This window comes from Ovis canadensis, chromosome 4 (assembly GCF_042477335.2).
Source record: "Ovis canadensis isolate MfBH-ARS-UI-01 breed Bighorn chromosome 4, ARS-UI_OviCan_v2, whole genome shotgun sequence".
In the NCBI taxonomy this organism is placed as follows: domain Eukaryota; kingdom Metazoa; phylum Chordata; class Mammalia; order Artiodactyla; family Bovidae; genus Ovis; species Ovis canadensis.
Window position 1 is genome coordinate 71,329,006 of NC_091248.1, and position 15,541 is coordinate 71,344,546.

The 15,541-nt window shown below is 40.1% G+C and overlaps 1 protein-coding gene across 1 annotated transcript in view; it reads left to right on the forward strand.

Moving 5' to 3' along the window:
- The window catches only part of DOCK4 (dedicator of cytokinesis 4), a 471,458-nt gene that overhangs the window by 294,142 nt on the left and 161,775 nt on the right, over nucleotides 1-15,541 (forward strand). The window lies entirely within an intron of this gene.

Sequence of the window (15,541 nt, forward strand, 5' to 3'; positions counted from 1 at the left end):
TACTAGTAATAATGAAATACAGAACAGAAGCAGTTGCAACCGTGAAATCAAGCACTAAAGTATACGATTTTCTCCAAAATCTTTCTCCTTTGCATTTCTCCATTTCTGTAACCACACGCTCTTCCAGGCTCTTGTCAGCTCTCACCTGGGCTCACTAGTCCTGCCCACCTGGGCCTTCTCTCCCTTTAGCCCATTTTCCAGTCAGCCATTAGAGTGACCTGTCTAAGGTGCAAATCTTACCAGGCCCCTGCCTGACTTCAACCCGTGGAAAAGCTTCCCATTGCCAACAGTGGAAATGGCAGGCTTTTAGGTATGCCGGGCTGCCTCCTCCCTTATGCCTCACGTCATCCCATTTCCAGTCCTCTACCTAATGCTCCAGTCACTTGCTGTCTGCTGGCTCCCCCAGGTCCACTTGACATTCCTGCAGTCATGCTTCCCCTGTCTCCCAACAGTTGGCTCCTCCTCATCTGCAGAGGCTCACCTGGGCCTGAACCTTTGGGAACACGGTCCCCACACCCTAGTTCCTACTGTCTGTGTTCCCAGCTGACTATGTGCCCGCCCATGAGTTCCCTGGGTATCTGCACAAATCTCTTACCATTGTCCTCATTACAGTCAAATGGTTGTCTGATGACCCCTCAACTCACCATGGTAGGTTTAGGAGCCCTTCAGGAGCATCAGCTGAGTCAGAGGGGTTCTGGCATGTGGCAGATGTGCAGTGAAGATACACTGGGTGAAGGAAGGATATGACAGAGACTTCCTTTACATTTGGATTGTTGCTGGTAAAATGAGTGTCCATGCACAAGACACTGGGTAATTTTTGTTTGTACATTGGTATGTATGTGCATATTTCTTGAATCATTTGTTTTCTGGTTGTTTGTTCAGCACATTGACTACCACAGACCATGGGGCAGACATTCTTCTAGCAACTGGGTATATAGTGGTGAATAAGACCATTAAAGTGCCTCCATTTCTGACACATACATTCTGTAGACTTCAAAAGTGGCTTAAAGGAATTTGTGATGTTAAAATACAGAGAAAAAATATTTTCAAGTAGAGTAACACTAAGGCCCACAGAGGACCTAAATGCACGAGACAAATGAGACGATCTACTTATATAAATAAAGGTCTGCGGCCCTTTATGTGAGATGGGTAATATAACAGGCTGTGTCTTCAGCTACAGTTTTCCAAAAGACATAAGTGGTACTTGATGTGAATGTTTGTGATCTTGACTCTGTGTACCATTAAATCTTCACACTAAAAAGGCAGGGCTAAGGTAATTATTAATTTCCTAATAATATTTAGAAGAATAAATCACTTCTTCATGACATTTCAGAAGGCTTGCCAAGTGGCACAGTGGTAAAGGATCCACCCACCGATATAGGAGATGCAAGAAACGTGGGTTTGATCCCTGGGTTGGGAAAATCCCCTGGAGGAGGAAATGGCAACCCACTCTAGTAGTCTTGCCTGGAAAATCCCATGGACAGAGGAGCCTGGTGAGCTACAGTCCACAGGGTCGAAGAGAGTCAGACTTGAATGAGCGAATATGACATTTCACACTGTAGGCTCTCTCACTTGTGGATTGGAGTGTGTTTTTGAGTGGCAGGTACTAACTTTCCAGTCAAGTCTGGGTTGACTTCCTCTAAAGAAGTATAAATAATATTAAGACTCTTAGTTGCTGATTAGAGCATGTGCTTAAAATGTGCTTAAAATGCCAGGAGGACAGGTAGCAAGGTTTGCTTCTCCATGTGAGCATTTAGCAGTCCACCTGATATTGGTTCCCAGGCATAGGCTCATTCTACTCCATTACCTGGGGTCTGTCAGGATGCCTTTGACAGAACCACCATTTTTCTCAAAAGTGGAGCTTTGAATCACCTCAAGCCCTTGCACAAATTTTCAATGAATACACAGAATTCTGATCCAGAAAACATAAGAAAATGTATTTGAGCATCAACAGTGTAAAGAGCAGCTCTTCCCAGTGATCTTCCTCCATCACAAAGGAGGCTCACGATGGTATCTGTCGATCATCTCATGCGGGGCAGGCCTACGTTGTGTAGACCCATGAGGAAGCATTAGCTCCGCAGAACAACCCTAAGTAGCTGAGTCTTATGATTAGGAATATTCAGTGTTGCTTAAAGAGAACTGGAATACCTGCCAAGCATAACATCTTTTGTTTTTTTATCTAGTTGATGCCATGGTTTTCCTTTTCATAGTACTGAGCCAAGAAGTTCAATTTCTACTTAAGGGCATTTGTGGGTTATGATTATAAAACCATATTATGAGCATAATGTTATTCATCCTCTGCCATGATGGGCAGTCTCACACCCTGCTGATGATTACAGGCTTGAATTTATTAATTTAAAATTTGAATGAAAAAGAAAGCTAGGAAGAGGAATGGATTTCAAATTACTTGGTAAAAAAAAAAATAGCCCATTTAATAAGTGATGTTGAGATAATTGAGATGGCCACAATAGGTGCTGCAGGGAAAAATTAAGCTCTGGATTCCTACCTTGCTTCTTATACCAAAGCAAATTCCAATTAAATGTAAAAAATAAAACTTTAAGAGCCTTTATAATATGAGTGAAAATTTTTAGAAAGTTAAGGGAAGGAGGGCCTTTCTAATGATGCCTCTTCAATGTTAGAAATTAGGTACCCCCAAAATGTATAAATTTAGCTACATAAAGTTTAAAACTGATTTATTTATAAGATCATATGGACTGTAGCCTGCTAGGCTTGTCTGTCCATGGGATTTTCCAGGAGTGGGTTGCCATTTCCTTCTCCAGGGGATCTTCCCAACCCAGGGATCAAACCCAGTCTCCCACATTTCAGGCAGACTCTTTACCAGCTGAGCCACCAGGGAATCCCTCATAGTAGGATATATAAAATCTACTTTCCTCCTCATGTAAGGTTCTGGTTTAGAAGATTCATTTCTGCAGTGAGCTAAGAAAATAAAAAAAGTATGTTGAAAACTGTTTAATAGCCTAATTTGGGCCTAAAATTTATGAAAGAGATAATAGTTTCCCCTTGTGACAGTGACTGGACTTCTGAGTGTGTTTTAAGGAAATCATTGTGACAAAGTTGTTATCAGTCAGTGGTCTGGCAAGAACCTGGACTCATCCTTTAGGGCAGGAGCTAAAGAATTCTGAGGGCAAAGCTCCCTTTCAAAGTCATTTTTACCTTTACATAATTGACAGTATGTTTGCAGTGGTACTCCATGGAGATAATCTCTGAAATCTATAAAAATCCAAATATTATAGCTTTAGAAAGGGAAGTAAAAGAACTTGATTAGTCATCATTAGAGATCTTGTGCTTCCAGGGTCCCTTTTCACCTCTGAGGATATCAGTCATATCTCCAAGTAGTTGATGGCTAAGTCCAAAACTTACCTTTGGAATTCCTAAGTTGGTTGTAGCAGCACTTTTTCTTGCTAAGTTTTGTTATTTTGCTGCATTCTGCTAGGTTTGTTGTCTTCCTTAAATTTGTAGAGATATTTTTGGCTACTCCTTGCCAGCTACCTGCTGGAAAGCAAAGTTAAGAAAAGAGATTGAAATAATAAGCTTAAGAAAATTCATTTTCCAAGAGTCAAGTCTGTTAAGGATAATAATATGAAGGTCCAAAAAAGGATAGGAAGTTTATTAACTGTGTACTCAAGTATCCATTCTGACCTATTCTAGTGAAGGATTTTTATTTCTTTGAAGTACATGCTAAAATACTCTTGGGTCTAGTTTGTATGTATAAATAAACAACTAATAATATAGTCTACTTTTAAAGAAATTGGGATTTTGCAAATTCATTATGTTAATTAACACCACTATGACTCAAGTGACCCAACTCAGTCAGACTGGGGATTTACTTGGTAGAGAATCTGATTCCTTAGGGTGGGATTTATTGCTTCTGAGCAAGAGAAGGGCCAGATAAGAAATCAGTTAAATAGAGCATGATCATGTATCCTGGTTGGAAAGGGATTAGTTTAATGTATGGCCTAGATTGCAAGAGTCTTTGATGAATTCATTTCATTTTTGCTCCCTAGAAGTTTGTTCATAAATGCTTTGTGTCTCGTTTTTTCCCTGCAATGTTTCAGTTTCTTCTGCTGTACTCCAGATTCCCACCCTGGTCCCTGAAAGTCCAGCATAGCCCCTCTGCACTAGTTACCATCTTTGAGGTGAATTTCTCAGATTGGGTTACTTTCCACTTATCCTTTCCTATATGATGTTTGTATTTATAACTAAAATGAAAAAATGACATGAGGCTGATAAATTTAATAGACTGATAGGTTGCCACCCATCTTGCTGTGCAGAAAACTCTACATACTTCTCCAACGATTCTGAAAGAGACACCGCTGTAAGTGAAAGTCGCTCAGTCATGTCCAACTCTTTGCGACCCCCTGGACTACATAGCCCAAGGAATTCTCCAGGCCAGAATACTGGAGTGAGTAGCCTTTCCCTTCTCCATGGGATCTTCCCAACCCAGGGATTGAACCCAGGTCTCCTGCATTGCAGGCAGATTCTTTACCAGCTGAGTCACAAGGGAACCCCACAAGGACACCCCTATAATCATGAGCAATAAATCTTCAGTTCAGTTCAGTCGCTCAGTCGTGTCCGACTCTTTGCAACCCCATGAATCACAGCACGCCAGGCCTCCCTGTCCATCACCAACTCCTGGAGTTCACTCAGATTCACGTCCATCAAGTCAGTGATGCCATCCAGCCATCTCATCCTCTGTCCTCCCCTTCTCCTCCTGCCCCCAATCCCTCCCAGCATCAGAATCTTTTCCAATGAGTCAACTCTTCGCATGAGGTGGCCAAAGTACTGGAGTTTCAGCTTTAGCATCATTCCTTCCAAAGAAATCCCAGGGCTGATCTCCTTCAGAATGGACTGGTTGGATCTCCTTGCAGTCCAAGGGACTCTCAAGAGTCTTCTCCAACACCACAGTTCAAAAGCATCAATTCTTCAGCGCTCAGCCTTCTTCATAGTCCAACTCTCACATCCATACATGACCACTGGAAAAACCATAGCCTTGACTAGATGGACCTTAGTCGGCAAAGTAATGTCTCTGCTTTTGAATATGCTATCTAGGTTGATCATAACTTTTCTTCCAAGGAGTGTCTTTTAACTTCATGGCTGAAGTCGCCATCTGCAGTGATTTTGGAGCCCAAAAAAGAAAGTCTGACACTGTTTCCACTGTTTCTCCATCTATTTCCCATGAAGTGATGGGACCGGATGCCATGATCTTCGTTTTCTGAATGTTGAGCTTTAAGCCAACTTTTTCACTCTCCTCTTTCACTTTCATCAAGAGGCTTTTGAGTTCCTCTTCACTTTCTGCCATAAGGGTGGTGTCATCTGCATATCTGAGGTAATTGATATTTCTCCTGGCAATCTTGATGCCAGCTTGTGCTGCTTCCAGCCCAGCGTTTCTCATGATGTACTCTGCATATAAGTTAAATAAGCAGGGTGACACTATACAGCCTTGACGTACTCCTTTTCCTATTTGGAACCAGTCTGTTGTTCCATGTCCAGTTCTAACTGTTGCTTCCTGACCTGTATACAGATTTCTCAAGAGGCAGGTCAGGTGGTCTGGTATTCCCATCTCTTTCAGAATTTTCCACAGTTTATTGTGATCCACACAGTCAAAGGCTTTGGCATAGTCAATAAAGCAGAAATAGATGTTTTTCTGGAACTCTGATGTTGGCAATTTGATTTCTGGTTCCTCTGCCTTTTCTAAAACCAGCTTGAACTTCAGGAAGTTCACGGTTTATGTATTGCTGAAGCCTGGCTTGGAGAATTTTGAGCATTACTTTACTAGCGTGTGAGATGAGTGCAATTGTTTGGTAGTTTGAGCATTCTTTGGCATTGCCTTTCTTTGGGATCGGAATGAAAACTGACCTTTTCCAGTCCTGTGGTCACTGCTGAGTTTTCCAAATTTGCTGGTATATTGAGTGCAGCACTTTCACAGCATCATCTTTCAGGATTTGAAATAGCTCTACTGGAATTCCATCACGTCCACTAGCTTTGTTTGTAGTGATGCTTTCTAAGGCCCACTTGACTTCACATTCCAGGATGTCTGGCTCTAGATGGGTGATCACACCATCGTGATTAGCTTGGTTGTGAAGATCTTTTCTGTATAGTTCTTCTGTGTATTCTTGCCACCCCTTCATATACAAGCACAAAACATATCTGTCCACCCTTGGCTTAGACATAGGAGCATTGGTCATATAACTCTTGTTTTGTTACAGACTGTGAGAGAAATTAAGAAGCATACACCTGCAAAATTAAATTTAAATGTAAGTAGCCTGGAAAACTTTAGCATAAAAGTAAGCCAAACCAGACTTTTCTGTAGCTCAAACGGTAAAGAATCTGCCTGCGAGGCAGGAGACCAGGGTTTGATCCCTGGGTTGGGAAGTTCGTCTGGAGAAGGGGATGGCAATCCACTCCAGTATTCTTGCATGGAGAATTCCATGGACAGAGAAGCCTGGCAGGCTACAGTCCGTGGAGTGGCAAAGAGTCAGACATGACTGAGCAACTAACACAGTCTAACACAGGCTAAATCAAGCAAAGAAAAAGAAAGGAAAAAAAGCTAAGATAACTTAATATGTGGACTTGATCTCAGCCCTGAAGGCTGCTAATGTGGTGGGTAGAAAGTGCTTTCATTCTGAGTAGTTAATACCATTACACAATCTTTTAAAATCGTTGCCTCTGCTGATCTCTGGCTCTCCTGCTGAGAGAGCATCTTTTGTGGCCTCTAGAATAGAGAAAGCTCCTCTTCTGAAGCTTCATGTTCAGTGTCCTGACTCTAGATCTCTTTAAATGCCCTGGTGCATGTAAAGATACCATTCTCCATCCTTTTGTAAAGAGTTTCCATGCCCTTTCTCTATAAGGCTTATTCCATACAACATGGCAACTTTCTACCTGTCCTGATTACTGTCTTCATTGTTCAGTCACTAAATCACATCCAAATCTTTGTGACCACATAGATTGAGCATACCAGGCTCCTTTGTCCTTCACTATCTCCTAGAGTTTGCTCAAATTCCATTGAGTCTGTGATGCTATCTAACCATCTCATCCTCTGTCGCCCTGTTCTCCTTTTGCCTTCAGTCTTTTCCGAGCATCAGGGCATTTTCCAGTGAGTTGGCTCCTCACATCAGGTGGCCAAAGTAATAGAACTTCAGCTTTAGCAACAGTCCTTCCAGTGATTATTCAGGGTTGATTTTGTTTAGGATTAACTGGTTTGATCTCCTTGTTGTCTAAGGGACTCTCAAGAGTCTGCTCCAGTACCACATTTTGAAGGCATCAATTCTTCAGCACTCAGCCTTCTTTATGGTCCAACTCTTTCTGTCAGCAAAAGATGTCTGTGCTTTTTTAATATGCTCTCTAGGTTTGTCATAGCTTTCCTTTCAGGGAGCAAGTGTCTTTTAATTTCATGGCTGCAGTCACTGTCTGAAGTGATTGGAGCCCAAGAAAACCAAATCTGTCACTGCTTCCACTTTTTCCCTTGCCGTTTGCCATAAAGTGATGGCACCAGATGCCATAATCTTAGTTTTTTGAATGTTGAGTTTCAAGTCAGCTTTTTCACTCTCCTCCTTTACCTTTATCGAGACAATCTTTAGTTCTTCTTCACTTTCTGCCAGTGAAGTGATATCATCTGTGTATCTGAGGTTATTGATATTTCTCCCAGCAATCTTGATTGTACCTTATGATTTATCCAGCCTGGCATTTCATATGATGTACTCTGCATGGAAGTTAAATAAGCAGGGTGACAATATACAGCCTCGATGTACTCCTTTCCCAGTTAGAACCAGTCTGTTATTCTACATCCAGTTCTAACTGTTGTGTCTTGACCTGCATACAGATTTCTCAGGAGACAGATAAGGTGGTCTGGTATTCCCATCTCTTTAAGAATTTTTCTGCAGTTTGTTGTGATCCACACAGTCAAAGGCTTTAGCATAGTCAGTGAAGCAGAAGTAGATGTTTTTCTGGAATTATGTTACTTTTTCTGTGATCCAACTAATGTTGGCAATTTGATCTCTGCTTCCTCTGCCTTTTCTAAATCCAGCTTGTATACCTGGAAGTTCTCAGTGCACATACTGTTGAAGCCTAGCTTGAAGGATTTTGAGCATTACTTTGCTAGTATGTGAAATGAGTGCAGTTGTACAGTAGTTTGAACATTCTTTGGCACTGCCCTTCTTTGGAACTGGAATGAAAACTGACTTTTTCCAGCCCTGTGGCCACTACTTGGTTTTCCAACTTTGCTGATATATTGAGTGCAACCCTTTAACAGCATCATCTTTTAGGATTTGAAATAGCTCAGCTGGAATTTCATCACCTCCACTAACTTGTTCAGAGTAATGCTTCCTAAGGCCTGCTTGACTTCACACTCCAGGATGTCTGGCTCTAGGTGAGTGACCATACCATCAAAATTATCTGGATCATTAAGACTTTTCTGTATAGTTCTTCTGTGTATTCTTGCCACCTCTTCTTAATCTCTCCTGCTTCTGTTAGGTCCTTGCTGTTTCTGTCCTTTATCATGCTCATCCTTACATGACATGTTCCCTTGTTGTCTCCAATTTTCTTGAAGAGATCTCTAGTCTTTCCCATTCTCTTACTTTCGTCTATTTCCTTGCATTGTTCATTTAAGAAGTCTTTCTTATCTCTCCTTGCTGTTTTCTAAAACTCTGCATTCATTTGGGCATATCTTTCCCTCTGTCCCTTGACTTTTGTTTCTCTTTTTTCCTTGGCTATTTGTAAAGCTTCCTTAGACAACCACTTTGTCTTCTTGCATTTCTTTTCCTTGGGGATGGTTTAGTAACTTACTCCTGTATGGTGTTACAAACCTCTGTCCATAGTTCCCTTCTTAATCCTCATAACAACTACTGACAAGACTTTACCACTCTGCCTGCCTCAACACTTCCCCTGTCCTTAACAGAGAAAACAGAAGCCATCAGACAAGAACTTCCTTAAATCCATATGTTCTCTCCTTTGCCACCTGCACACTTATCTGCCTCCTTCCTTTCCTTCCTGCTTCCTGTCTCAGGGGTGGGGCAAGACTCCTTCCCTTCAAGGCTAATACTTCCACCTGCTTCTCTCAGGATCTTCCTCTTCTCCTGGCTCCCTTGGGACCTTGCTTCTCTTAGCATTCCCTCTTGTCTCCTCTCTGTTGGCAGTGTTATCAGATTTTTAATACTCTAAAGCCTTTTTCTTTTTCTTTTAATTTATTTATTTTAATTGGAGGCTGATAACTTTATAATATTGTAGTGGGTTTTGCCATACATTGACATGAATCAGCCATGGTTGTACACGTGTCCCCCATCCTGAACCCCCCTCCCACCTCCCTCCCTATCCCATCCCTCAGGGTCATCCCAGTGCACCAGCCCTGAGCACCTTGTCTCATGCATCGGACCTGGACTGGCGATCTGTTTCACATATGATAACATACATGTTTCAATGCTGTTCTCTCAAATCATCCCACCCTCACCTTCTCCCACAGAGTTCAAAAGACTGTTTTATATATCTGAGTCTGTTTTGCTGTCTTGCATATAGGATCATCGTTACCATCTTTCTAAATTCCGTATATATGCGTTAGTATACTGTATTGGTGTTTTTCGTTCTGACTTACTTCAGTCAGAAGTAAGTCAGGCTCCAGTTTCATCCACCTCATTAGAACTGATTCAAATGTATTCTTTTTAATGGCTGAGTAATATTCCATTGTGTATATGTACCAGAGCTTTCTTATCCATTCGTCTGCCGATGGACATCTTGGTTGCTTCCATGTCCTGGCTATTATAAACAGTGCTGCAGTGAACATTGGGGTACACATGTCTCTTTCACTTCTGGTTTCCTCAGTGTGTATGTCGATCAGTGGGATTGCTGGGTCATATGGCAGTTCTATTTCCAGTTTTTTAAGGAATCTCCACACTATTCTCCATAGTGGCTGTACTAATTTGCATTCCCACCAACAGTGTAAGAGGGTTCCCTTTTCTCCACACCCTCTCCAGCATTTATTGTTTGTAGTCTTTTGGATAGCAGCCATTCTGACCAGTGTGAGATGGTACCTCATTGTGGTTTTGATTTGCATTTATCTGATAGAGTGATGCTGAACATCTTTTCATGTGTTTGTTAGCCATCTGTAAATGTCTGTTTAGTTCTTTGTCCCATTTTTTGATTTGGTCATTTATTTTTCTGGAATTGAGCTTCAGGAGTTGCTTGTATATTTTTGAGATTAATTCTTTGTCAGTTGCTTCGTTTGCTATTATTTTCTCCCATTCTGAAGGCTGTCTTTTCACCTTGCTTATATTTTCCTTTATTGTGCAAAAGCTTTTAAGTTTAATTAAGTCCCATTTGTTTATTTTTGCTTTTATTTCCATTACTCTGGGAGGTGGTCATAGAGGATCCTCCTGTGATTTATGTCAGAGTGTTTTGCCTATGTTTTCCTCTAGGAGTTTATAGTTTCTGGTCTTACATTTAGATCTTTAGTCCATTTTGAGCTTATTTTTTGTATGGTGTTAGAAAGTGTTCTAGTTTCATTCTTTTACAAGTGGTTGACCAGTTTTCCCAGCACCACTTGTTAAAGAGATTGTCTTTTCTCCATTGTATATTCTTGGCCTCCTTTGTCAAAGATAAGGTGTCCATAGGTGCATGGATTTATCTCTGGACTTTCTATTTTGTTCTATTGATCTATATGTCTGTCTTTGTGCCAGTACCATACTGTCTTGATGACTGTGGCTTTGTACAGGAGCCTGCAGTCAGGCAGGTTGATTCTTCCAGGTCCATTCTTCTTTCTCAAGATTACTTTGGCTATTCGAGGTTTTTTTGTATTTCCATACAAATTGTGAAATTATTTGTTCTAGTTCTGTGAAAAATGCCACTGGTAGCTTGATAGGGATTGCATTGAATCTATAGATTGCTTTGGGTAGTGTACTCATTTTCACTATATTGATTCTTCCAATCCATGAACATGGTATATTTCTCCATCTATTTGTGTCCTCTTTGATTCCTTTCATCAGTGTTTTATAGTTTTCTATATATAGGTCTTTTGTTTCCTTAGGTAAATTTATTCCTAAGTATTTTATTCTTTTCATTGCAATGGTGAATGGGATTGTTTCCTTAATTTCTCTTTCTGTTTTCTCATTGTTAGTGTATAGGAATGCAAGGGACTTCTGTGTGTTAATTTTATATCCTGCAACTTTACTATATTCATTGATTAGCTCTAATAATTTTCTGGTGTAGTCTTTAGGGTTTTCTATGTAGAGGATCATGTCATCTGCAAACGGTGAGCGTTCTACTTCTTCTTTTCCAATCTGGATTCCTTTTATTTCTTTTTCTTCTCTGATTGCTGTGGCTAAAGCTTCCAAAACTATGTTAAATAGTAGTGGTGAGGGTGGGCACCCTTATCTTGTTCCTGACTTTAGGGGAAATGCTTTCAGTTTTTCACCATTGAGGATAATGTTTGCTGTGGATTTGTCATATATAGCTTTTATTATGTTGAGGTATGTTCCTTCTATTCCTGCTTTCTGGAGGGTTTTTTTTTTATCATAAATGGATGTTGAATTTTGTCAAAGGCTTTCTCTGCATCTATTGAGATAATCATATGTTTTTTATCTTTCAATTTGTTAATGTGTATAGTGTATTACATTGATTGATTCGCTGATATTGAAGAATCCTTGCATCCCTGGGATAAAGCCCACTTGGTCATGGTGTATGATCTTTTTAATGTGTTATTGGATTCTGATTACTAGAATTTTGTTAAGGATTTTTGCATCTATGTTCATCAGTGATATTGGCCTGTAGTTTTCTTTTTTTGTGGCATCTTTGTCAGGTTTTGGTATTAGGGTGATGGTGGCCTCATAGAATGAATTTGGCAATTTACCTTCCTCTGCAATTTTCTGGAAGAGTTTGAGTAGGATAGGTGTTTACTCTTCTCTAAATTTTGGGTAGAATTCAGCTGTGAAGCCATTGTTCCTGGGCTTTTGTTTGCTGGAAGATTTCTGATTACAGTTTCGATTTCTGTGCTTGTGATGGGTCTATTAAGATATTCTCTTTCTTCCTGGTTCAGTTTTGGAAAGTTATACTTTTCTAAAAATTTGTCCATTTCTTCTAAGTTGTCCATTTTATTGGCATATAGTTGCTGATAGTAGTCTCTTATGATCCTTTGTATTTCTGTGCTGTCTGTTGTGATCTCTCCATTTTCATTTCTAATTTTGTTGATTTGATTCTTTTTCCTTTGTTTCTTGATGAGTCTGGCTAATGGTTTGTTAATTTTATATATCTTTTCAAAGAACCAGCTTTTAGCTTTGTTGATTTTTGCTATGGTCTCTTTTGTTTCTTTTGCATTTATTTCTGCCCTAATTTTTATAATTTCTTTCCTTCTACTAGCCCTTTTTCTTTAAAGACAAACTACATTGTAATAGCTACCACACTGTCTCTTCTGGTCCCATCTGAGCCACCTGCAGAAAAGGCTGGTCTTCACTCACTGTCTCTACTTCCCTCCATCCCATTTGTCCCTTGGGCTATTTTCTGTCCTCGAAGCTCAAATGAAGTTTTCCCCTCAAGGTCACTAGCACCTACACGGTGTCCAACCTTCTAGACACTTCCTAGATCTTCCTTTACTTGACTTCCCTATAACATGTACTATTATTGATTATCCTTCTTGAAAATCCCACATTTCGTGGTCTGACAGTGTTCTCCTGAGTCTGATCCTTCTACTCCTTTGAGTACTCTTCTCTCTTATCTGTATTTAAAAAGAAATTCTTTAGTAAAGTATGTTTTTGTTGCATGTGCTCAGTCACTCAGTCATGTCCAAATCTTTGTGGCCCCATTAACTGTAGCCTGCCAGGCTCTTTGCATGAAATTTCCCATGCAAGAATAATGCAGTGGGTTGCCATTCCCTGCAGCAGAAGATCTTGCCACTCCAGGGATTGGACCTGCATCTCTTGTGTCTCAGGAATTGAACCTCTGTCTCTTGTCTCCTGCATTGGCAGATGGATTCTTACCACTAGTGCCACCTGGGAATCCCCTAGTGAAGTATAGTTAACTTAGAAACATTGTGTTAATTACTGCTGTACTGCAAAATGACTCAGCTATACACATATATCTTCTTTTTCATATTCTTTTCCATTATGGCTTATCACAGTATGTTGAATATAGTTCCCTGTGCTATACAGTAGGACTTTGTTGTTTATCCTTCCTGTATATACTAGTATGCATCTTATCTGCATCTTAAATGTTGGTGTTATCATGGATTTAATTTTTGGACCCTATCTGTGTCTTCTGTACTCTGGAACCATCTCACCCACTTCTGTGGGTTAATTTGCTACGCCTCTGCTGATGATGTCCAGATCTGGGTTTGTAGTTCAGGCTTTCACCAGCCTACTGAGCATCTTCAGTGGGATCTGCCAGAGATACCTCTTAACTCGGCTTGTTCAAACTGAATTTTTTAATTCCACCTCCATCCTCTCCTGTGGTGAATTGAAACCTTCAGTCTGTCTTGACTGCTCACACTTTACCTCACAGTCTAAACACTTGGTTTCATGACCAGTCACTGCCTCCTCCTTGGTGGTTCTTTAAGAAATTTAAACCAGAGACAGATATCAGAATCAGCTCACGTTTTCCTCCTTTAAGAAGTTCAGAGTAGTCGCAAGCCTTTTTTGGTCCTAAAAAAAAAAAATCACATTATTTAGCCACACTGAACTACATATAGTTGTCTAACTACACCTGTACTTTTTTAAAACAGTTGTTTTTTCAGTTAGAAAAGAGTTGCAAAAATAGTACAGAAAATTCCCATATACCCTTCACCCAACTTCTTCTTATGTTAGCATCTTACATAACCACAGAACATTTATTGAAACTAAATTAACCTCAGTAGAATACTGTTAACACAAAACTTATTTGGATGTTACGCCTTTTTCCAGTACTTTTATTTTTCTCTTCTGGGATCCAGTCTAGAACCCACATTGCATTTAGTTGCCATATCTTCATTGTCTCATATATGTGTTTTTCTCCCTGTGTCCTTATATGTTTTGTTTCTTCTGTATAACCTGTCTTTCTGTCCCTTGCCTGGAAAGCCTCTTAGTCTTTATGACTGAAGTCAAATAGCCTTTTTCCCCACAGGGTTTTCTCTACTTCCCTGGCAGAGCTAAAATCCAGGGGTCTTTACTGCTGCTTTGTCATCAGTCTTAACAAATGAGTGCAGAGGTCAGACATATAATGCCCTCATGTACAGGTACTGTTTTTATTTCCTTGTTACATTCTTTATACTGAATTAAAAGACTCAAATAGTAGAATTTTAATACATGTTTAATACTGACATTAAGAATGACAAGTCATGTTGAAAGGATCCCCAGAAGATGTTTTTCTGCCACAGCAGTTTGATAAATCTGGTTCAATTAACTGGTAGTAGTTTCAAATGGATTGTCTGACTTACTATAGTTTTTAATTTAATTCTCTACATCCTGAAATTATGGGCCCCTTAATTTGATTAATATACTATGAATCTCTGTACCAGTTAATATCTGAAGAAATTTCTTGTTTATTTCTCTCAATTCATATAGCTTGCATTTTTGTACCTATCACTTTTCTGGATGACTGTCTGTGGCTGACCATTGCATCTCTTTCTTGTGCTCAAGACAGTGGGCAAAAAGTAGCCTGGGGTGTGATGCACAATTCATTGCTCCACCAACTGATTTTAATTCTGGGCAAAGAAATAGATTGTGAGCCAGGCTATATCATCTCTAAGAAGATAGAGGCTACTACAGCTGCCACAGAGCCTTTGTTTTAACTCTTCTTTAATAATCTAGGGAGTCCATCCCTCCTGTCAGATCTGATTTCAGTCTCAAGTAAAGCAGCAGGCTGGCTTTCATCTCCCTCTTCTCTGATTTGTAGTAAATTAACTTCATGCCATTTTAAAATGACTTGCACAGATCCCACCCTAGCAAAGCAAACACAGAGAATTGTCCTTTTCTGTGACAGTGACATTGTTTTGTTCCCATTATCCAGGTGCATCCTCAGGGGGTTGTAGTCATGTGGCCTTGTCTCTCCTAGAAAGAATGGCTCAGTTAATTGTTCCCGCATCTGTCTGTGTGTCTCCCTCATCCAACATAATACCAGCAAGACTTTTTGCTTGTCTGTGTCTGCTGCAAGAGGAGGGGAGGATATTTCTTCTTATTCTAATATCCATGTTGCCTTGTTCCATGCCCACACTGGATTTGATGAAAAAAATCATCCCTATGCTAAAACAAAAATAGTTGCATTACAGGTGTTCCCCAGAATGCAAGTGATCTATATTTAACTACTCATTGGTTTAGGGATGTAAATGCATTTTACTGTGGTGACAAAACCATCTATCAGAAAACACAGTGATGTAGTTTTGTGCAAAGCTACAGTTTTTTACTATTCAGATTCACAGGCATTCAGACATCCAGCCACAACTGTTTTGCACTGATATTTCCATCCTGTACTTTGCCAACTTCATTTCTGTGACTTCCTTGACTTTTAGCCCTTCACCTGGGGGAAGACTGCTCCTACCCATTTATTCTCTCCCATCCATACCCTTGTTCAG